Below are 22,605 nucleotides of genomic sequence, written 5' to 3' on the forward strand. Positions count from 1 at the left end.
TAAATATTGTTTGTTGACAAAGATTTTATATTCAGTGATTTGAGCAGTTTTAGCCCCAGACTATTGCTCGTTATCTTTCCCTTTGCACAGCCCACTGCCCCTCCCTACTACCAGCTCTCCTTTAAGCATTGTTTTCTGGCTTGTTTTACTAGCAGATTGAACCATAAGAATTACTAATGTTTGAAATCAAACCAGTCAGTCCTAAAGGAAATCAGTCCTGAATATTCATTGGAAGGACTGATGCTGAAGCTCCAATACTTTGACCACCTGGTGGGAAGAACTGACTTCATTGGTAAAGGCCGTGATGCTGGGAAAGATTGAAGGCAGGAGGTGAAGGGGACGACAGAAGATGAGTTGGTTGGATGGCATCACCGACTCGATGGACGTGAGTTTGAGCGAGCTCCGGGAGTTGGTGATGGACAGGGAGACCTGGCGTGCTGCAGTCCATGGGGTCACAAAGAGTCGGACCCGACTGAGCAACTGAACTGAACCAATCATATTTGATTCATAAAAAGCAGCTTCATGTGGTTCAGTCAGTTGTTCCTCTTTGTTCAGATTTTGAGTAAATAGTATCTGCTTCTGTGGCAATATTCATTGTTTCCTTTTGTATCATCTTAAAGTATTGTGTTAGTCACTCAGTGGTGTCTGGTTTCTTTGTGACCCCATGGACTGTAGCCTGCCAGGCTCCTCTGTCCATGGGATTCTCCAGGCAAGAATACTGGAGTGGGTAGCCATTCCCTTCTCCAGGGGATCTTCTCAACCCAAGGATCAAACCAGGTCTCCTGCATTGCGGGCAGATTCTTTACCATGTGAGCGATCAGGGAAGCCCATCATCTTAACATCAAGAGTTAAAAGCAAGGGGATAGGAGAAATTTAGTTATTTTGGTGTAGGACTTTCACCTGGGGGGTCTTCCTGAAATTGTTTTCCCCAGCTTCTCTTGGTTTATCTGCCCTTACGGTTAAAAGGGAACCAGTGTAGATTGTTTTATACTTTTACTCATTTATTTGTTGAAATATTTACTTAGCACTCACTATATGGGTTAATTAATAAACAGCATGATTTTTTGGCATTTAGGAAAGATGACTTGAGAGTTTTATTTCTTAAAAAATAATGTGTTCTGAAAAACTTCTAAGCTCTCTCACAATAGGGGAGATGTGGAACTAGGTGTAAATGTCAGAGGACTCACCAAATATACTTGCTTTTAAAAAACTGAATTACTCTGAGTTAAATTGTGGTCTAACATTTACTTTGTGGAATGCTTGTAATCTCATTTGGAGTTCTTGATAATGGTATGCAGTGGATAGGACCGATATCGGCCTTATTTTATAGACAGAAACACCACAAGAATCAGATGGGTTGTGATTTGCCCAAGTCATGTAAGTATTAAAGATATGGAGCTTAGACTTCCCAACTCTTTTGAAGTTTTAAATTTTAAAATCCAAGTCTTTTAAAACTTAAAATCTTTTTTTTGTTGTGTATTACCACATTGTTCTGATAATTTTCACATTTACATAAATGATATGTTCTCATATTTTTAAAAGTATTTTTATATTTTATAGCCCATTTTAATTTAAATATGCCACAGAATATTTGAAAATATACTATGTGCTCCTATTCCTCAAATAGTTTTTCTTTTCTCCTCTCCTGGGCACTAATCTTACATAGGTTAAAGTGGCTAAATTGCTTGCTGTCATCTCAATCATGAGGCTCTGTTCTTCACCCTCCTCTCCCCACCAGCAATATTCAGTTCAGTTCAGTCACTCAGTCGTGTCTGACTCTTTGCGACCCCATGAATCTCAGCACGCCAGGCCTCCCTGTTCATCACCAACTCCTGGAGTCTACCCAAACCCATGTCCATCGAGTCGGTGATGCCATCCAACCATTTCATCCTCTGTCGTCCCCTTCTCCTCCTGCCCCCAATCCTTCCCAGCATCAGGGTCTTTTCCAATGAGTCAACTCTTCGCATGAGGTGGCCAGAGTATTGGAGTTTCAGCTCCAACATCAGTCCTTCCAATGAACACCCAGGACAGATCTCCTTTAGGATGGACTGGTTGGAACTCCTTGCAGTCCAAGGGACTCTCAAGAGTCTTCTCCAACACCACAGTTCAAAAGCATCAATTCTTCGGCGCTCAGCTTTCTTCACCGTCCAACTCTCACATCCATAACATGACCACTGGAAAAACCATAGCCTTGACTAGACGGACCTTTGTTGGCAAAGTAATGTCTCTGCTTTTAAATATGCTATCTAGGTTGGTCATAACCTTCCTTCCAAGGAGTAAGCGTCTTTTAATTTCATGGCTGCAATCACCATCAGCAGTGATTTTGGAGCCCCAAAAAATAAAGTCTGACACTGTTTCCACTGTTTCCCCATCTATTTGCCATGAAGTGATGGGACCAGATGCCATGATCTTAGTTTTCTGAACGTTGAGCTCTAAGCCAACTTTTTCACTCTCCTCTTTCACTTTCATCAAGAGGCTCTTTAGTTCTTCTTCACTTTCTGCCATAAGGGTGGTGTCATCTGCATATCTGAGGTTATTGGTATTTCTCCCGGCAATCTTGATTCCAGCTTGTGTTTCTTCCAGCCCAGCGTTTCTCATGATGTACTCTGCATATAAGTTAAATAAGCAGAGTGACAGTATACAGCCTTGACGTACTCCTTTTCCTATTTGGAACCAGTCTGTTGTTCCATGTCCAGTTCGAACTGTTGCTTCCTGACCTGCATACAGGTTTCTCAGGAGACAGGTCAGATGGTCTGGTATTCCCATCTCTTTCAGAATTTTCCACCAGCAATGAGGTTGGATTTTTTCCCCGTCTTTCATTTTGCATTATTACTATTGCTGTATTTTTTAGATTTGTCGATCTTTTCTTCTGTGGTTTTTGGTCTGCTATTAATGCCAACTCTCCAGTGTATCTTTTATTTTAGATACTCTAGTTTCATCTGTAGAAGTTTGATATGGATCTGATATATACCATTTCTGTCTTCCTTGTGTTTATATTTTCCTTTACAGCCTTGAATGCTTTTTGTAACAGCTGTTTAAGGTCCTCATCTGCTCATCCCGTCATCGATCATCTCTTGGTCTTTTTCTGCTGATGAGTTTTTTTCTGGTGTTCGCATTTCTACTTCTTTGCCTGCGTGATGTTTTTTCTTTTCTTTTTTGCTGGGTGTTGGTCATTGTATGTTTTACATCTCTGCTGCATTTTGTTGAATTCTAAAGAGTGTTGGCTTTTGTCTGGCACACAGGTTACATGCAGATCAGTTTGATCCTTCTGAGACTTTTAAACTTTGTTAGGGCAAGTCCGGAGCAGCCTTTAGCCTAGGCCTAATTTGATTTGCTAATGAGAGCGACTCTCCTCAGTTTGCAGGTTTTGTGAGGTTTCTCCTCTCCGCCTGATGGGAATGCACTGCCTGCCCTGTGCCAGCTTTGCTTATTTGGTGGCTTGGCTTCTCACTGTCTCATTTCCCATTGCAGGCGCATAAGGTACGACTTGCCTCAGGAGAGCCCTCTGACGCTCTCCTCAGCTCTTTGTACAGCTCCCCTGTCCGTTACCCACTCTGTCTTGCAAATTTTGGCCACCTTGGAGCCCCTGCACTTTGACTTCTCTGCTCACCAAGTACCCCGGAGTCTGCTTGGGTTCCGCCTCCCCGTACTGCCGCCTGGAAACCCCTTCCTGGCAGTAAGCTGGGTAACAGGCAGGCTCGCGGTGTTTCCCTTCTCTCAGGCATTTTAGGCTTACGCTGCCTGTTATCCAGTGACTGAATTTTATTTCATACATTGTGCCTAATTGTTAATTACTACGATAGCATTTTCTGTGGTAATTAATCCTTCATGAGCTGAAGTAGAAACCACCATCCCTTGAGTTTTAACTTATGACATAACAAAGGGAAATTAGGAGGATTTGTTAGAAAAGGAGATTGAGAATTATTTATTAAAATTGCAAATGTATCTTTTGACAATTCTGCTTCTGAAAATTTATACATGACAATACGGTCAATGTGTAGGAGTATTTTAATTGAAGCTTTTTTTTTTGTAATAGCAAACAATTGGAAGCAACCTCATTTGGAAGCAACCTAACACCCTTCAATAAAGGAGTGATTAAATAAATTATTGTGCATCATTACAATGAACTATTGTCCTGCTGTGGAAAAGAAGCTCCTTATGTCACGTATGGAAAGATCTCCAAGATCTGTTACTAAATTAGGAAAGTAAAGTTATCACTTGGTATAGTATACTACCGTTTTTGTAATCAAAGAGGAAAAATAAGAATTAAAGTATTTATCAGTATTTGCTTGTATTTGCATTAGAATGCTCCAGAAGGATGCAGAAGACATTAGGGCTAATGGATAAAAATAGGTGGGAAACTTTTCATTATATTCTTTCATTTTTATTTATTCTTTTACACTTTTAATTTATTTTTGGCTGTGTGGTGTGAGTTTCGGGATCTTAGTTCCCCCACCAGAGTTTGAACCCAGGCTCATGGCAGTGGAAGTGCGAAGTCCTAACTTATTGGACCACCAGGAATTCCCTGTATTTTTAATTTTTTTTAAAATATTTGAGCTATTATGTAAATGTTACCTGTTTAACTTTTTAAAATTTGTAAATAAGATGAAGATGCGTTTTTCCGTTACTCATGTTGACGAAACTGCCTTAGATGAGAGTTCCACAGGCATGATTTCATTTTGTGTCAAGGCCAGCTTGTTTGTAACTGGGTTGAACCAAACCTTTTACCAACTTAGAAGATAAAATATTTCCGTAATATATTGGTTAGGGCAAAACTGCCATTATGCCAAACCCCAAAATACAGTGGCTTAACACAAGAGAAGTTATGAAGACCAGCTGCCGTCTGGTGATCTGGAGACCCTGGTCCTTCCCAATTTGTGGTTGCATTTCCTGGGGCTGTGGAGCCTTCTGCTTTCAGGCAGACAAGAGAATTAGAAGTCCTGGCCTGCTACTTTTTTTTTTTTAAAAAAAACTCCTTATTACCCTTCCTTTCTTGTAATTCACACACCATAGAATTCACCCTTTGAACCACAAGCTCTTAAAAGCCCTGGCCTCTAGTCAGCCTACTCTTTTGTTCTCCTTGCACTGGTGAGAACTGCTCCCTTGGAGCACCTGGACACGGGGGACTGGGGGAGGTGCTCCTGTGGCAGTTCCCAGGCGGCCGGCGAGATCTGTCAGTTGTCTGGGCAAGTCCGGTCAGGTGCCTGTGCCAGCCTTTGATTTGTCACACCAAAGCAGTTCTGTGCCTTCCCATTTTCTCTAAGAAAGGTGAAAGTTGTTGATGAACAGTCAGAGTTTTCTTTGCTGTGCCCTAAATGTGTGGAAATACTTCCTTGTGATCGGTTTCTAGTGTTACAATCTCTTTGATTTAAACTATGGAAGCAGTTTCAGCCTTGTGTAGTGATCTCACTTCCAGTTTTATACTTGGTAACAGTCAGGACCTTGTGTCCTGTTCCTGGTGTTAAGCCCCAAACCCTAAGTTAATGGAACAGTCTCCCCTCTTCCTTCCTTTATTTCTGGCACTGTGGTTTTTAATCCTTCCTCCCTCCTTTTCCTGGCACCTAGGGGATTCCTCTTTCTCTTCATCTGTGCCTTTAAAAGAATTTCATGTTTATTGTCGAAGACTTTTCAAGTTCTGAACATACATGTATTTCTAGAACCTGAAGTTCTTGACTTGTGAGGCAGCTCATTCTTTGCATAACTGACTTTGTTCAAAAGGGACAGGGAAATAGACTAACATTTATTGGGCAACTGCTGTGTGCTTGTGTACATAATTTTACTTAATCACCACTGTTACTGTAAGAGGTGATTTAGTTTTAGCCCTCACTTTATTATGGAAAATTTCAAACATAGAGAAAACTTTTTAAAAAACTCATACATTAATCACTCATATACCCAACCACTAAAATTTTACCATTAGCATTTTACTATATTTGCTTTATCACATAAATGTTTTAAACATTTTCTGTAAGCTGTATGAAAAAATTGTATTCCGTGTCAGTTTTAATTTATAGCTTTTCTAGTGCTTAATAAAAACAAAACACTCTCCTATTGCCAGAACTTAAAAAAGAAAAATCAAAAAATGAAAACTTGTATCTTGGTTAAAAGCAACTGCATTTATTTTGTATTAGTCTTTTTTGTTCCCCCTCAGAGTGTTTGGGAAAACCAGTGTCTTTCTGAAGGAGATCTGCTCATTCTGCTGTGATGAGCCAAAATCCTTAGACTTTGCTTTTTTCCCTCAGTATCTGAAGATGTTATTTTCACAGTCATCTTTTTCTAGATCTGGCCTTTCCGTTATTGTATCCGTTTATGTTACCGAAAGGGAATTCCAGGATTCAAAATATACCTAGCCTGGAAAATTGAGCTTTCTCCTGAATGGCTGACCCTGTGACATATCGTGGCAATGCAAATTTACAAGTGCTGGAACATTTGCTATTTTCCTGAGAGTTTAACAATGCCATGTAATGGTGGTTTGTACATTATTTTGAGATAATAGTAAATTCACTCTTTAGATTAATTAGAACATAGCAAGTAGAGTGTAGCAGAAGTGCAGATTATTGGTTCCTCTGAACTAGTATCCTCCGTCATCCAAAATGATTGTTTAGTAACTTAGTTATAATAATAATAGCCTGTGTAGGATGTTGTTAACCTTTTGATATGTCTATGTTTAGTTTACTTTTCAAAAAATTCTATTATTTTGTTTCTTTATTGGATGATTTGGTGATGATTCCTTTGTGATGATAAATCAACACTATAGGCATGCTAAAGTCTAGACATAGGCTTATTCTTGCTGTGCATTGCCTGTTTCCTGGACTCGGAAGATGGCTGGTGTCTTCCCCACCAGCAAATTGAAAAATTGCTGAGCAAGCACTTAACCTACTCACTTGAAATGGACTCTTAACATCCAGTTCTGTGTGTCATGCAACCTAGTTTGGAAAGTTGGTGCTTGTTCAGGCTGATGCAAGGCTTCCGTTTCCTTCACTGTAGAAATAGAGCAGCTGTGAGGGTGAGGCTTGAGGTGGTTTGGGTCTGAGAGCACTCTAAGGAACGCTGCTGGTCTGGGTGTCCTGTGGGAGTCGGCAGATTACCTGATGTCAGGTTAGTGTCACAGGGAAGAATTGTGGCTCTTTAATTCAAGGTTTAGAACAGTTTATGAACAAGTATTTACACGTTGTTTTTAGATAATTTGAAAGTATCCCCATTAACATATGAATAGCTAATTTGATATTTGTATGTAAAGTTGAATTAGATTTGCTACTTTGGATTAGGCTTTATAGGCTGCTTTTTATGTTAATGATAAACTTAATAATAGAAACTTTCTGCTGTTAGGCACCTTCACCATTTAACTTAGCTTGAGGGCCTTGACCTCTGTATTTACTTTAAACCTTTATCCTGGGTAATTACTCAGCACCACTTTTAAACTGGTTCTTTGTTTTACCACTATGTCATTTTATACCCTTTCTCCCTCATTTAATTTTGAGCAAATTGCCTAATATCTCTGGATATAATACTGGAGGTAAAACACAGAACAGTTGGAGTCCTTGTTTAAATTCCTTTTGAAAAACCAAGTTGAAATCCTTTTTGAAAATTTGTGGTAAGGTGGGAGAGAGATAAATTACAAATTTGATACTAACCGATACACACTACTGTATATAAAATAAACAGCAAGGAACTACTGTAAAGCACAGGGAGCTGTACTTAGTGCCTTGTAATAACCTACAATGGAAAAGAATCTGAAAAATATATATATAACTGAATCACTTTGCTGTACACCTGAAACATTGTAATCATCTGTACTTCAGTTTTAAAAGTTGTGGTAAAAGTCTTAATGTCTTTTCTTGAGTTTAGATGTGTGAGGACAGGACTATTTTATAAAGTTGAAGGAGTGTTACTGCTAAGATTTTTTTTTTAATTGCATTTAATGATGAGCTGAGGTCCACTTAATTCTCTGTAAGCACTGTATTTAGCAAGACAATTTGATAGCCTTCCCTTTCCTCCAAGACTCAGATCCCATTTACTTGTGGTTTTCTAGCAGTGAGGTACCTGTCTGCCTGTTTGTCCACCTGTCTGTGCTTTTTCTTTCCTTTCCTTTTTTAAAAAATTTATTTTTAATTGAAGGATAATCGCTTTACAGAATTTTGTTGTTTTCTGTCAGACATCAACATTAATTAGCCATAGGTATACATATGTTTTCTTTTTAAAATACTGACTTACTAACAACTTATTTGACTGTGTTGTGGCACGAAGGAACTTCAGTTGCAGCACGCAAACTCTCAGTTGTGGCGTGGGATCTAATTCCCTGACCAGGGATCAAACCAGGGCCCCTGCACTGGGAACATGAGTATTAACCACTGGACCACTGGAGAAGTCCTTTCTTTTCCTTTTTAATGTTTTAAGAATAGTTTAAAAATAATTAGCAATTTGTGGGACTTCTTTGGTGGTCCAGTGGTTAAGAATCCGCCTTCCAGGGGATGCGGATTTGATTCCTGGCCAGGGAGCTTGGATCCCACATGCCTCGAGCAACTAAGTCCAAGCGCAGTGACTACTGAGGCCACACTGTCACAACTAGAGAAGCCTGTGCCTGCAAGAAAGACCCAGCGCCACCAAAAATAAATAAATAGTTTTTAAAATAATTATCAATTTGTCATTCCATAAGGCCAGGTTTACTGAATTTGTTTTCAATTGTTATGATCACCTTTAAAAAACAAAATATCCTGAAATTGTTGTTAGAAGGCATTAATTGGCATATGTATGAAGTATAAGATAAAATGTGAAATTATTAATAACAGGGACAAGCAGTTCTTAAAATTATCCTTTCAATTAGAAATTTAGAGTAGTTCAGTTCAGTCACGCATTCATGTCCGACTCTTTGTTACCCCATGGACTGCAGCATGACAGGCTTCCCTGTCCATCACCAACTCCTGGAGCTTATTCAAACTCATGTTCATCGAGTCAGTGATGCCATCCAACCATCTTATCCTCTGTCGTCCCCTTCTCCTCCTGCCTTCAGTCTTTCCCAGCATCAGAGTCTTTTCCAATGAGTCAGTTCTTCGCATCAGGTGGCCAAAGTATTGGAGCTTCAGCTTCAGTCTTTCCAATGAATATTCAGGACTGATTGATTTTAAGATTGGCTGATTTGATTTCCTTGCAGTCCAAGGGACTTTTCTTGGAGATGAGTCCAAGAGTCCTAGTCCAAGACTCCAAGAGTCTTCTCCAACATTTTTATCTTATCACTATTGTTGTTACATAGTCCTTGTAATGAATTGAATTCGATTCTGGATCAGTTGTAGCAGACAACATTTCTTCTGTATCCTCCTAAGAAAAAGGCTCACCTTCTTAGTCATTTGCTTAATCACTTCTTCCTTAGAAAGAAACCCATGTTTAGCTGGATCTAATACCTCAAAAGCATGAAGAAGGATATCTTCCAAAATTGGTCTGTGTCTTTTTTCCAGTCATCAATTCAGTGATCACTGAAATGATGAAAGATGACTTCGGTCATCACTGAAAGAAAATTTTCAAATTGAATGTATCCAGTGGGGGTTCTTCTTGCATTTCTGTCCTCAGATTGGGTAGCTCTCCTTCACCAGGACAACGTCATCATGACTTGATAATTGTTCCGATCTCTCTGTACCTTCCCTGTGTCTGGTGTTCCCTACTTGTTCAGTCTATGCTTTTTCTGATTCAGAGGTATTCTAATAATGCCGTTTTTCAGTTCAAAAGTTCTTTGTATTGAAACATTCATAAAACTCTGCAGGCATGGGATTAAATCACTTAGAAGTATTACAAGTTTTGAAAATAAAGAATCTTGAAAGTTTGTTAATATTTTGTTCTGTGTGGCTCTTACTATAAATGATGTGAATAATCTGTCTTCTACTTACCATTAGAAAACCCAGTTTAAATAATTGGAGTTAAATTAAGAAGAGAACTAAAGCACTTTCTTGTATTACATAATATACTATTAAAACTTCTGAATCTGTGAGCATTAGAATTTAAGGACAAATTTGTAAAATGCAACTGCCTGAAATTCTGATTGATAAGAATGTTACAAATAATAGTATTAATCATACCTTGTAGGAAACATCCTAAGAGTTTGTAAATTTATTGCCAACAAAACTTGGTTAATGTTTGGCATTTGTGATGCAATTAATAGTAACATTTTCAACGTAATATTACTGGTGGAGGTCTGCAAGGAACTTAGAATGAAGAATTAGTCAGTGTTTTTCAGAGCCATGGCCAGTGAGAAGGTTGCCCCGAGCAACTGACATTATTTGTTCTTGGCATTTTGAGCTCTTTAGTGAAATGTCTGCATTAGCTTAGATTTGTTTTTGAGGAAAGTAGGAAGTCATTGAAATTCTTGGGTAGAGAATAAAATAGTTAAGGAAATTATTTTTGTGAATGTGGATTAAAGTAAGGAAGATCTGAGAGAGCTCATTGAATAAGTTGTGTTTATAGTTAAACTGTGAACCACAGTGGACTAGTAGCAGTGGAGACAGCAATGGGATTGAAGGGAGACTCATTACTTAGGAGAAATTGAGAGTGTTTTTGTTCATTCATTTGCCAGACTTTGGATAACTGTTATTTACTACATGTCTGAAATTTAATGGTAGGTGCTAGGAACATCGGAGAAGGCAATGGCACCCCACTCCAGTACTCTTGCCTAGAAAATCCCATGGATGGAGGAGCCTGGTAGGCTACAGTCCATGGGGTCGCTAAGAGTCGGACACGACTGAGCGACTTCACTTTCACTTTTCCCTTTCATGCACTGGAGAAGGAAATGGCAATCCACTCCAGTATTCTTGCCTGGAGAATCCCAGGGACGGCGGAGCCTGATGGGCTGCCGTCTATGGGGTCGCACAGAGTCGGACACGACTGAAGCGACTTAGCAGCAGCAGCAGCTAGGAACATGAGGATTATTATATAGCTCACCTTCCATTCCTGAAAGGCATGGTCCTTGTTCTCATGGGGCTTACCATCTAGTGGAGGAGATAGCCATTAAAGAATCACAAAATAAATGGAAAATTATAGGTACGATAAAAACTTTGAAAGAGATCTACATGTACATTTCGCTAATCAGAGAATCTGGAAATATTTTCCTGAGAAAATGATGACCGAGCTGAAGAAACAGTAGAATTTAACCAAAGGAAGAGAGGTTAAAGTCTTAACTGTTAGGCTCCCTGCAGAAGTACGTAATGCTTAGCTGTTGTTGAATTTGAAATGACAGCCAGGCATTTCAAGCAATTTCCAGTAAGAAGGTGTAAATTTGGAAATAGATCTTGAACTGAATCTAAATTTTAGTTATTCAGTTTGAAAAAGCTATAGTTGGAGGTATGAAAATGGTTGAGCCCTCTTAAAGAATGTATAAATAGAGTATGATTCCAAGGACTGAGCCCTGGGGAATGCTCACAATTGAGGGTTGGGAAGAGGCTTGTTGAGAGAATTAGAGGGAACAGGAGGCATGGTTGAGAGTTAAAAGAAGATTTAGAAGAGTTTTTAATTGTGGAAGCCAAGGAGGAAAATTTTAGTTGTGGGAACCGAGGAAAGGGACATTTAGAAGGAGGTGGTCACTAGGGTAAACAGAATAACACAGTTAAGATTTAATGACTGAGAAAAGAGCATTGGGTTTTTTGTAAAGCAGAGATAGATTCTGAAGAACCCAGATTTGGACTATCCGAAACTCTATTAGTCTATTTCAGAAGGTTGATAGTGACAGGAGGTGAGAGTATCTGGAAGGGAGGGCATCTCAGTTAAATAAAGATTTTTCAAGGTTAAGGAAATTCTTTTTAGTTTAAAGGTAAAGAGAAAGGAACCAGTAGAAGGTGAAAGAGAGGAGATGCTGGCGAGGAAGAAGGTAACTATAAATGCTCATGAAGAAAGAAAGGAGGAGATTAAAATCAATTTAGTGTCAGAAAACAGGATTTGTATTTTTTGGAGAACTTAAAAGGCTATAACTCTGAATTTCACAGACCCTACCAGTTAACCAGGAGAGTTCCTATTTTAGGTTTAACCTATGTCCCACAGAGTAAAGGTTATATTGCTTTTCTTCTTTTTTCTTTCCACAGAACTGTTTGCTTCTTAAGTTAAATTTCAGTGAAAGTAGATAGAGATGTTTATACCTACTGTCCAAAATAATTATGTAGTCACTTACTGAATAGTCATCATGTTGTTGAGTATTGCAAGGTAGTTTTGAGGTGAAGCCAAACACCAGGGGCTTTGTGCTCCACAAATAATGTTTAGTAAACCTGGGTTGCCTATAGGAAAGGAGACAAACAGTGGTATATATGCCAATCTGGAATAGATCCAGAACAGTTGGGAAAAACACCGTAAGTAGCTACTGTAAAGAAGAATTATAGCTTTAAGAATACAAAATGTCAGCATTGCAAACAGTGAGCCTTTTCTGCTGAGCTAGAAGTGTCTCTGTACATCGTGCAGCGCCAGAACTCGATCACTGTGTCACCTGACTGTGTGTCTGTAGTGGCACCTGGGCTCCCAGGCTCCGGGTGTGTCTGCTTGCTCACAGCAACACAGCTGTTTAGTCCCCATTCCTAGCCCAGTGCCTCTTACAGCACTCAGTAAATCCCAGATGAAGAAAGAAAGTAACATTATGTTGGCTAAGAGTAATTAGAAACTTAATTATTTTACGATTCTCTGCCACTAATGCAAACAAGGAGTATCTGGTTTTTGTATCATTTGTTTTCAACCTTGGCATCTCCCACACTGCTTGTTTTATTGTTGTACCAGCAATGTACAAGTTCGAAAACAGCCCGAAACTGTGCCATCATCCACTTTTTCCCAGTTTTTATTGTGGTAAAATATACACAACATAGAATTTACCATTTAAAACATTTTTTTTTAGATCTGCAGTTCAAAATGTATCTTCACACTGTGAGACCAGCAGCAGCGTCGTCTGCAGAACTATTTATCATCCCAGCTGACACTGCAGCCATGAAACACTAACTATCCACTCTCCCTCTCCCCAGCCCCTGCAGCCACCATTCTGTTTCTGTCTCTGAATTTGATTCCTCTAGTACCTCATATCGGAGAAGGCGATGGCGCCCCACTCCAGTCCTCTTGCCTGGAGAATCCCATGGACGGAGGAGCCTGGTGGGCTGCAGTCCATGGGGTCGCTAAGAGTCAGACACGACTGAGTGACTTCACCTTTGCTTTTCACTTTCATGCATTGGAGAAGAAAATGGCAACCCACTCCAGTGTTCTTGCCTGGAGAATCCCAGGGACAGGGGAGCCTGGGGGGCTGCCATCTGTGGGGTCGCACAGAGTCGGACACGACTGAAGCGGCTTAGCAGCAGCAGCAGCAATACCTCATTTAAGTGGAATCATACAGTATTTGTTCTTTCGTGTCTGGCCTATTTCACGTAATGTTTTCGTTTCACTCGTGTTGTAGCATGTGTCAGAATTTCCCTTTTTAAAGCTGAATACTATTTGATTGTATGTCCAGATGATGTTTTATTTATCCATTCAGCCATCAGTCAACTTGAGTTGCTTCCACTTTTTGGCTCTTGTGAATAATGCTGCTTTGGACATAGGTTTACAAATATCTGAGACTCTGCTTTCAGTTCTTTTGGGTGTATATATATATGTTCAGAAGTAGAATTGCTGGATTTTATGATTATTCTGTTTTAAATTTTTGGAGGTATGACTATACTGTTTTCTGCAGTGGCTGCCACCAATTTACATTCCCATCAGCAGTGGACAAAGTTCTAGTTTGTTCACATCATCTCTAACACTTGTTCATTTAATTGTTTATTACATTATTATTTTGGCCACATCGCAGAGCTTGTGGGATCCTGGTTCCTCCACCAGGCTTGTACCCAGGCCGCAGCAGTGAAAGCATGAGTCCTAACCACTGGATCACCAGAGAATTTACTATTTTTTAATTTTTTAAATTGTACATACATATATGCTGCTGCTGCTGCTGCTGCTGCGTCACTTCAGTCGTGTCCGACTCTGTGCGATCCCATAGACGGCAGCCCACCAGGCTCCGCCATCCCTAGGATTCTCCAGGCAAGAATACTGGAGTGGGTTGCCATTTCCTTCTCCAGTGCATGAAAAGGAAAAGTGAAAGTGAAGTCGCTCAGTTGTGTCCGACTCTTAGCGACCCCATGGACTGTAGCCTACCAGGCTCCTCCGTGCATGGGATTTTCCAGGCAAGAGTACTGGAGTGGGGTGCCATTGCCTTCTCCACATACATATATATATGTATATATATAGACATGCTGTGCAGCATGTGGGGTCTTAGTTCCCTGACCAGGGGTTGAACCCATATTCTCTGCATTGTAAGCGTGGAGTCTTAACCACTGGACCACCAGGGAAGTCCTAAAAATAATATTTCAATGGATGTGAAGTGATATTGTGCTTTTGATTTACATTTCCCTGATTTTTTACTGATGTTGAGCATCTTCATGTGCTTATTGGCCATTTGTATGCCTTCTTTGGAGAAATGTCTACTCAAGTCCTTTGGCCTTTTTTTAGTCAGCTTGCATTTTGTTGTTGAATTGTAGGAGTTCTTTATGAATTCACGATATTAAACTCATATCAGGTAAATGATTTGCAGATATTTTCTCCTACCCCGTGGGTTGCCTTTTCACTCCGTCAATTGTGTCCTTTGATGCACAGAAGTTTTTTATTTTGATGAAGTCCTGTTTATCTGTTTTTTTCTTTTATTTGTGCTTTTGCTGTCATATCCAAGAAATCATTGCCAAATTTCACATCACAAAGTATTTCCCCTATGCTTTCTTTTAAGAGTTTTATCGTTTTAGCTCTTAAATTTAGGTCTCTGCTCCAGTTTGAGTTAATTTTGTACATGCTGTAGGGTAAGTGATCCAACTTTAGTCTTTTGCGTGAGGATGTTAAATTTTTCCAACATCATGTGTTGAAAGGACTGTCCTTTCCCCATTGAATGATCTTGGTACCCTTGTTGAAAATCATTTGACCAAATATGCTAAGGTTTATTTCTGTGCACACCGGTGCAATCATCAGTAACAGTTTCTGGGCTTCTGCTCCTGGGCTTTAGCTTCCAGTAAACTGTGATTTCCTGTTTTCACCTCCAATTTTGGGACAGGGGTTTGCCCTGTGACTTCAGGTCTGATGGATTTCAGAAGAGTTGTTGATTTTCAGTTCATTCAGCTTTTTTCTGATTGGGAGGATGGGAATGATGATTTCCAAGCTCTCTCCCTGTCGGACCAGAATCCAGAAGTTTTCTAGGCTCATCTTGTACTTTTTCAGTCCCAGACCTGGAATCAACGACTTTTATAAGGAACTCTTGTTTACTTTTTGTGGAGAATGGTCTTTAGAAGCTAAGGTCTGGATGCTGGATGTGCTCATTGCTACTCATGTATCACTGCTTCAGCAGACAGAACCAGAAGATGTGTGTGTGCATGCATATACATGCATGCGTATAGGCGTATGCACACACATGTACACGGATGTATATATATGTGCACGTGTGTGTATACACAGATATCTCTTCATATCAATGTGTACATATGTAAGTAAATACATTCAAAGCTGATTTAGATTCATATTGATACCTCCTGTACCACAAGGTTCATTTTAGTTTTTTCTCTTTATCTTTATAATTCCCTTCTATGGCAGTGAAAAACTTGGTTCTTATTTTCTATAAATTATTTTTGATTGCTGAATCATATAAGACACTGAAATAGTTTCAGAATGCTAAAACTATTCATTGTTTTCTCCTATCCTGTGGGTTGGAGAAAGCAAACCCACTAACCAGAGTTCAGAATTTGTTTGTAACTCTTTTTGTCATTGGGCTGAAGCTATAAAGTAAAAAAAAAAAACTGTGTATAAGCAACTCAGGTGAATCTTCCCTCCTCCATTTCCCTTCTCTACCTTATGGTTTTGCTAATTCATTTGAAATCTAGTTAGTTTCATTTGCTTTTTTTTAAATTGCATTTTTGCCTCCCCTGATTCTTATCTTTAAAATTTTGAGTCAGTAAAAACATGGTACTAGAATTGCTTCCCTGCTACACCTTTTACCCCTTTCCCATCCTCCCACCCTTTCCTTCCCATTGCCAGCGTAGCCAGTCTCAATTTTTAGTTTATACTTTGTATTTTTTTTTTTTGTACAGTGAGCAGATAGCTGTAAATTTTATTTCCCTTTCTTTCTTACCCGAAAGGTAAACATATTTGATCCTCTTTTGTATTTTGCTTTTTTAAAACATTGTCTTAGAAATCACTTTATATCAATTCATAGTGATCTTCCTTAGTTTATTCAGCCACTCTCCTGTGCATGAGTGTTTATTTCCTGCATTTTGTGGTTATGAGCAATACTGCAGTGAATAGTCTTGTACTTACGTAGTTTCAACTTCCCAGGTGGCACAGTGGTAATCCACCTGCCAGTGCAGGAGACACAGGTTTGATCCCTGGGTCGAGAAGGTCGCCTGGAGAAGGAAATGACAACCTGCTCCAGTAGACTTCCCTGGAAAATTCCATGGAGAGGAGCCTGTTGGGCTACAGTCCATGGAGTTGCAAAGAGTCAAATACAAGTGAGTGACTAAGTACACACACATACGTAGTTTCATACTGTTGGAGATAATATTCCTGAAAGTTCAGTATTGCTGGCTTTTGTTGTTGCACCAACAGCATATAAGTTCAAAGCAAACTAAGCATGTCTGAAGTTCTGTACATTTTGTTGTTCACAAACGTTAGTTGATCTCTTCAAAAACCTCTCAATAAAGGACTTGCCAGTTACTACTACTGAGTGATGTAACCTGACAGAAAAATACCACCTAACTGAATTGTTCTTCAAGTGAACATGGTAAAGTAAAACAGGAAGCATCTCCTTATCTCAGATTGGTTAACTGCTTACTTCTAAGTCACAAAACATTGTAAATGTTTCATAATTATTTTTCTTAATTAGTAATTCTTAGTTGGAGTTTTTGGGAAAAGATTATATCATGTACATCTCTGCAAATAATGTGAATGAAGTACAGGCCTGTCACTCACTAGAAAAAAGAGCTAAACAACATTTATTAACTGTACTTATAATTTGAAAAAAAGGGTCCCTGATTAAAAAACAGGTTTTTAAATAGGAAAAGGAGTACATCAAGGCTGTATATTGTCACCCTGCTTATTTAAGTTATATGCAGAATACATCATGAGAAACGCTGGGCTGGAGGAAGCACAAGCTGGAATCAAGATTGCCAGGAGAAATATCAATAACCTGAGATATGCAGATGACACCACCCTTATGGCAGAAAGTGAAGAGGAACTAAAAAGCCTCTTGATGAAAGTAAGAGAGGAGAGTGAAAAAGTTGGCTTAAAGCTCAACATTCAGAAAACTAAGATCATAGCATCTGGTCCCATCACTTCATGGCAAATAGATGGGGAAGCAGTGGAAACCATGTCAGACTTTATTTTTTGGGCTCCAAAATCACTGCAGATGGTAACTGCAGCCATGAAATTAAAAGACACTTACTGCTTGGAAGGAAAGTTATGACTAACCTAGACAGCATATTAAAAAGCAGAGACATTACTTTGCCAACAAAGGTCCGTCTAGTCAAGGCTATGGTTTTTCCAGTGGTCATGTTATGGATGTGAGAGTTGGACGGTGAAGAAAGCTGAGCCCTGAAGAATTGATGCTTTTGAACTGTTGGAGAAGGCTCTTGAGAGTCTCTTGGACTGCAAGGAGATCCAACCAGTCCATCCTAAAGGAGATCTGTCCTGGGTGTTCATTGGAAGGACTGATGTTGAAGCTGAAACTCCAATACTTTGGCCACCTCATGCGAAGAGTTGACTCATTGGAAAAGACCCTGATGCTGGGAAGGATTGGGGGCAGGAGAAGGGGACGACAGAGGATGAGATGGCTGGATGTCATCACCGACTCGATGGACATGAGTTTGAGTAAACTCCGGGAGTTGGTGATGGACAGGGAGGCCTGGTGTGCTGAGGTTCATGGGGTCGCAAAGAGTCAGACACGACTGAGCGACTGACCTGGACTGATAGTTTGAAAAAGTGGTCCCTGATTAAAAAACAAACAGAAACCTCATTGAATTTATTGTTAGTGTGGTTTGCTTCTCACAGTTGCTTTTCTCTTACCCCGCCCTTGGATCTCTCATTTTTCTGGTAGCCCAGAAAAACCTCACTGGGATTTTTTTTGTTGTTGTTGTTGGCTGCACCATGCAGCATGTGGGATCTTGGTTCCCTGACCAAGGGTCAAACCCATGTTCCCTGCATTGGGAGAATGGAGTCTTAACCACTGGGCCACCGGGGAAGTCCCTGGGATTTGTTCTTGATCCCATTTAAAGCAACGTTTTCAATTTAGTTCTTTGATTTAGCATCTTTATAACTTTTTAGGATTTAGATACATGTTTTAAACTGGTACAGCATAAGATTCAACTATTCTGGAAGATCTCTTGAGTTTTTAAAACAATTTATGCATTTACTGTCTCAAATCCTGGTACGGTATTGCTATTCAACATTCCTGGGGCAGCCTCGAATGCTCTCATTTAGGGTACCAACTCATTTATGTGGATTATTAAGAGCTGTTGCTGTGCTGTTTGCTTATTGCTCAGTTGTGACCAACTCTTTGTGACCTCATGGACTGTAACCCACCAGGTTCCTCTGTCCTTAGGAATTCTCTAGGCCAGAACACTGGAGTGGGTTGCCATTTCCTCTGCCAGGGGATCTTCACAACCCAGGGATCAAACCCAGGTCTCCCGCATTGTAGGCAGGTTCTTTACCATCTCAGCCACCCAGGAAGCCCTTATTAAGAGCTGGCTATTAAATGCAGAACTTTCAGGACATATTTACCTGTTTTCAGTTAGTTAAAGATTACTGAAATGCCTTCTTAGACCATGTTATCTTGTAAAAACATTGTTTCAGAGATCTCTTCTTAAATCTTGTCTTAGCTGGATGATTCACGATAATCCATGCAAATAGTATTTTGGGGGAGTTAAAACAGTACCAGCAGCTCTAGACCAGATAGCTTTCTTTGTAAACTGAAGCATAGCAGAATAGAATAGGAGTACATCTTCAGAAAATGCTCCCGTATTCGCATGGATTTCATGTATCCTGGCAGGCATGTGGATTTTGTCTCTTCCTCTTTTTTTTTATTCAGTAGTACATACATAGTTTTAACATATAAAAATTAAGATCAGAGTACAACCAAGTTTATAATGTAAAACTGTTAAATCCTATTTTAGTTCTCCCTACTTTGAGCTGTTTTTAGTTCTTGTATTCTTGTATTTATCTGATTTTTAAGTAGAATACTTTGGTTGTTCTCTTTTTTTATTAGACATTGTCTATTGATTTCTTACAAACAGTTTACATTTAGTTCTCGTAAAACACACTTAACTGTACTTACTCTGAAGTTGAGCTTTGTAGAGCAAGAACCCCTGCAGAGCTCAGGGGTAAAGTAGACTGTGCTGCACCACAGACAGGATTCATGCGAGCCAGTGGCTTTAGGGTTGTGGCATTAATTGGCCAAGTTCTACAGAAAGCTTTTACCTACTCTAATGAGATCAATTTTGGTCCATTTCCTTCTTGTCTCAGGCTCATTCATCAATCCTGAGTAATCAACAGTTTTTTAAAAAGGAGATCAAATTCATTGCTACTTAGGTCTGATTAGTTAAAAACAAACAAAAAGCAAACGAATGAAGAAAACCTACAAAACCCACAAAATTATGTCTTACTCATTTTTTTTAGTTTTAACAGAGAATGGGGAGCAAGTTTAGGTCATGGTTGTAAGAATGTTTTAGTGTGAAGTCAGAATACTTCAAGCAAATTATCAATTCTCCCCTTTGTGTTTTATAATTTTCACTTTTGTATTTCTGTTATGGATTAGTCTTTTAGAAAGCTGTGCTTCTTTTGCATTTCTAGGTCCATAGTCATGGCCAATATTAACTCTGCGGAGTTGTTTTGTTAAAAGAAACATTTCTAGAACCTGCTTTTGGGTGTTGATTTCCTTTGTGATTCAAACAACATCAGAATAGATTTACTTAGAACTTCTGTGGGTCTGGTTTTTAAATTTGGAAAAGTTTTACCCGTTGAAAAAAAAAATTGCACAATGTGAGAGGTGAGAGTTAAATTTTAACTTACTTGGGGCAAAATGAGGGCTGCAGCCCAGGAGATAGCTCTGAGAAACAGCAAGGAGGAGGCGAGGGGAGGAGCTAGGATATATAGGAGTTCTGCAACAAAAGACAGTCAAAACAGTACATGGTTACTGCTAATTAAAGAAGCCAGATATGTCAAGTTTAGGAATTCAGCGCTTTTCTATGTATGGGAAGATGAGAGAGTCTGGGCTCACTGAGATTGTTCCTTTGCTATGCTCCTCGCTCACCTTAGGGAGTGACTGTAGTCTGCTGGCTGCTAGATGGCAGGTACTCTTTTTCCTTCCTGAGTTCCCTCGGGGCTCACCAGCTCCTGCCGATGACTTTGACATCTTTGTTTACTGATATGGTAGGACATACTTCATTTCTTGAACTATTCCATTTCTCATACTCTACATAGGAAGAGCTTAGGGTACATATACCGGTAATTTGACAGACATCTCCTGAACTGGCATTCAGTTTCTAAGTTTCTCTTAATAGCTACTGAAAACACTATTTATATAAAACTCAGCAGTAAATTTATTTACCTTTCGATAAGCAAGTATATATTAGGCAGCACAAATACAAAAACTCTTGCCTTAGGCTTAGCTTTTTAGTAGTCCTAGAGACTTAATTCTCCTTGATGGTTATCAGAACCTCGGTAGGCTTTGGTATTAGCAAAAGAAAAATAGGATGATCCTTTGAAAGTTATTTTTGTGTGTTTATATTGAAGCCCAGGTTTATGGAGGGTAGGGTCCCATGTATAAAGTATGATAAGTCATTGGAAAAAAATGATTTGCTCTCAGTAAGATCTCAATTGTCTGTTTTTCTAAATTAGAATTAGTACTCCTAAAAATAAAATACTTCTTCAGGTACTCATTCAGGATCATGAGTAAACAGAACCTTGTCAAAGTTTACATTTTAAGTGAAAAGAATAAAAAATAAGCCTTTTCTTCAGTAAGCTTCTTTGCTTTTTTTTGGCTTAGCAGTTCTTGTTAAAGCATCACCAAATGGCTATTAAATTAAAATCTAGAGTAGATTAGTTCTCTAATTTCTTCACAACCTTGTCTTTTGAAGCACCTATTCATGCCCATTCATATCTTAGACTGAAGATTGCAAACTACAGCCTATGGCCCAAATCCAGCCCACAAGCTGGTTTTGTGTCTCTGGAGGTAAGAGTTGTCTTTCCAGTTTTTAAAAGGTTAAAAGAAGACACTACAAGATTGTGGAGGTTGTTTGTACAGCACAAAACCTCAAACACTGCATGTCTCTTTACAGAACATCCAGAACATGTTCTCACAGTCTAGTATATGACACATGTATAACTCTGTGTGATTATTTTCGGCTGTGCAGGGCCTTCATTGCTGCACCTGGGCTGTCTAGCTGTGGCCAGCGGGGCTCCTCTCGAGTTGCGGTGTGCGGGCTCCTTGTTGCAGTGACTGCTCTTGTTCCCGAGTGCTGGCTCTAGAGTGCTCGGGCCCCAGTGCAGCACGTGGACTCAGGAGTTGTGGTGCTCAGGCCTAGTTGCCCCGTGTCTTGTGGAACCTTCCTAGACCAGGGAACAAACCAGTGTCTCCTGCATTGGCAGGTGGATTCTTAACCATTGGACCATCAGAGAAGTGCTGCTGCAGCTCTTTTTAAATTGTTTACAATCCATCTGAATTAGTGTCAGCTTCAGTAAGAAAACTGTCATGTTGTATCTCATTATATAGCCTTCATCTTTATAGAATTTACCAAATTTCTCAGTTTTTATAGTTGATATGGACTTTTAAAAAATTATTTTTTTCTTGAAGCATAGTTGATTTACAATATTGAGTTAATTACTGTGGTACAGCAAAGTGATTCAGTTATATATATAATGCTTTTTTTGGGGGGCTGCACTGCGAGGCTCGTAGGATCTTATTAGTTCCTAGACTAGAGGTTGAACCCTGGCCCTTGGCAACAAAACTGCAGAGTCCTAACCACTGGACTGCCTGGGAATTCCCAACATTGATTTTTTTTTTTTTTTTTTCCATTATGGTTTGTCACAGAATACTGAATATAGTTCTCTGTGCTGTGCAGTAGGACCTTGTTTATCCATTCTATTTAAAGAGCATACATCTCCTAACTCCAGGCTCCCACTTCATCCTCTCCCCAATCCTGTCTCTCTCAGCAACCTCTGGCAGTTTCTGTATGTCCATAACTCTACTTCTCTTTCATCAGTTCAGTTCAGTTCAGTCGCTCAGTCGTGTCCGACTCTTTGTGACCCCATGAACTGCAGCACGCCAAGCCTCTCTGTTCATCGCCAACTCCTGGAGTCTACCCAAACCCATGTTCATCAAGTTGGTGATGCCATCCAACCATCTCATCCTCTGTCGTCCCCTTCTCCTCCCGCCCCCAATCCTACCCAGCATTAGGGTCTTTTCCAATGAGTCAACCCTTCGCATGAGGTGGCCAAAGTATTGGAGTTTCAGCTTCAGCATCAGACCTTCCAATGAACACCCAGGATTGATCTCTTTTAGGATGGATTGATTGGATCTCCTTGCAGTCCAAGGGACTCTCA

At 39.7% G+C, this 22,605-nt stretch overlaps 1 protein-coding gene across 5 annotated transcripts in view; it reads left to right on the forward strand.

Moving 5' to 3' along the window:
• GLG1 (golgi glycoprotein 1) overlaps window positions 1-22,605 on the forward strand; it is a 129,241-nt gene that overhangs the window by 11,056 nt on the left and 95,580 nt on the right. The window contains exon 1 of one of the 5 annotated variants that reach the window (XM_081508716.1): window positions 7,016-7,098. The exons of the other annotated variants lie outside the window; for them this stretch is intronic. The gene's annotated coding sequence lies outside the window, so the exon portion shown is untranslated. Of the gene's footprint in view, window positions 1-7,015; window positions 7,099-22,605 lie in introns of those variants that run through there. 5 annotated transcript variants of the gene reach the window in all.

This window comes from Giraffa tippelskirchi, chromosome 7, assembly GCF_054371585.1.
Source record: "Giraffa tippelskirchi isolate mGirTip1 chromosome 7, T2T-mGirTip1v1.2.pri, whole genome shotgun sequence".
In the NCBI taxonomy this organism is placed as follows: Eukaryota; Metazoa; Chordata; class Mammalia; order Artiodactyla; family Giraffidae; genus Giraffa; species Giraffa tippelskirchi.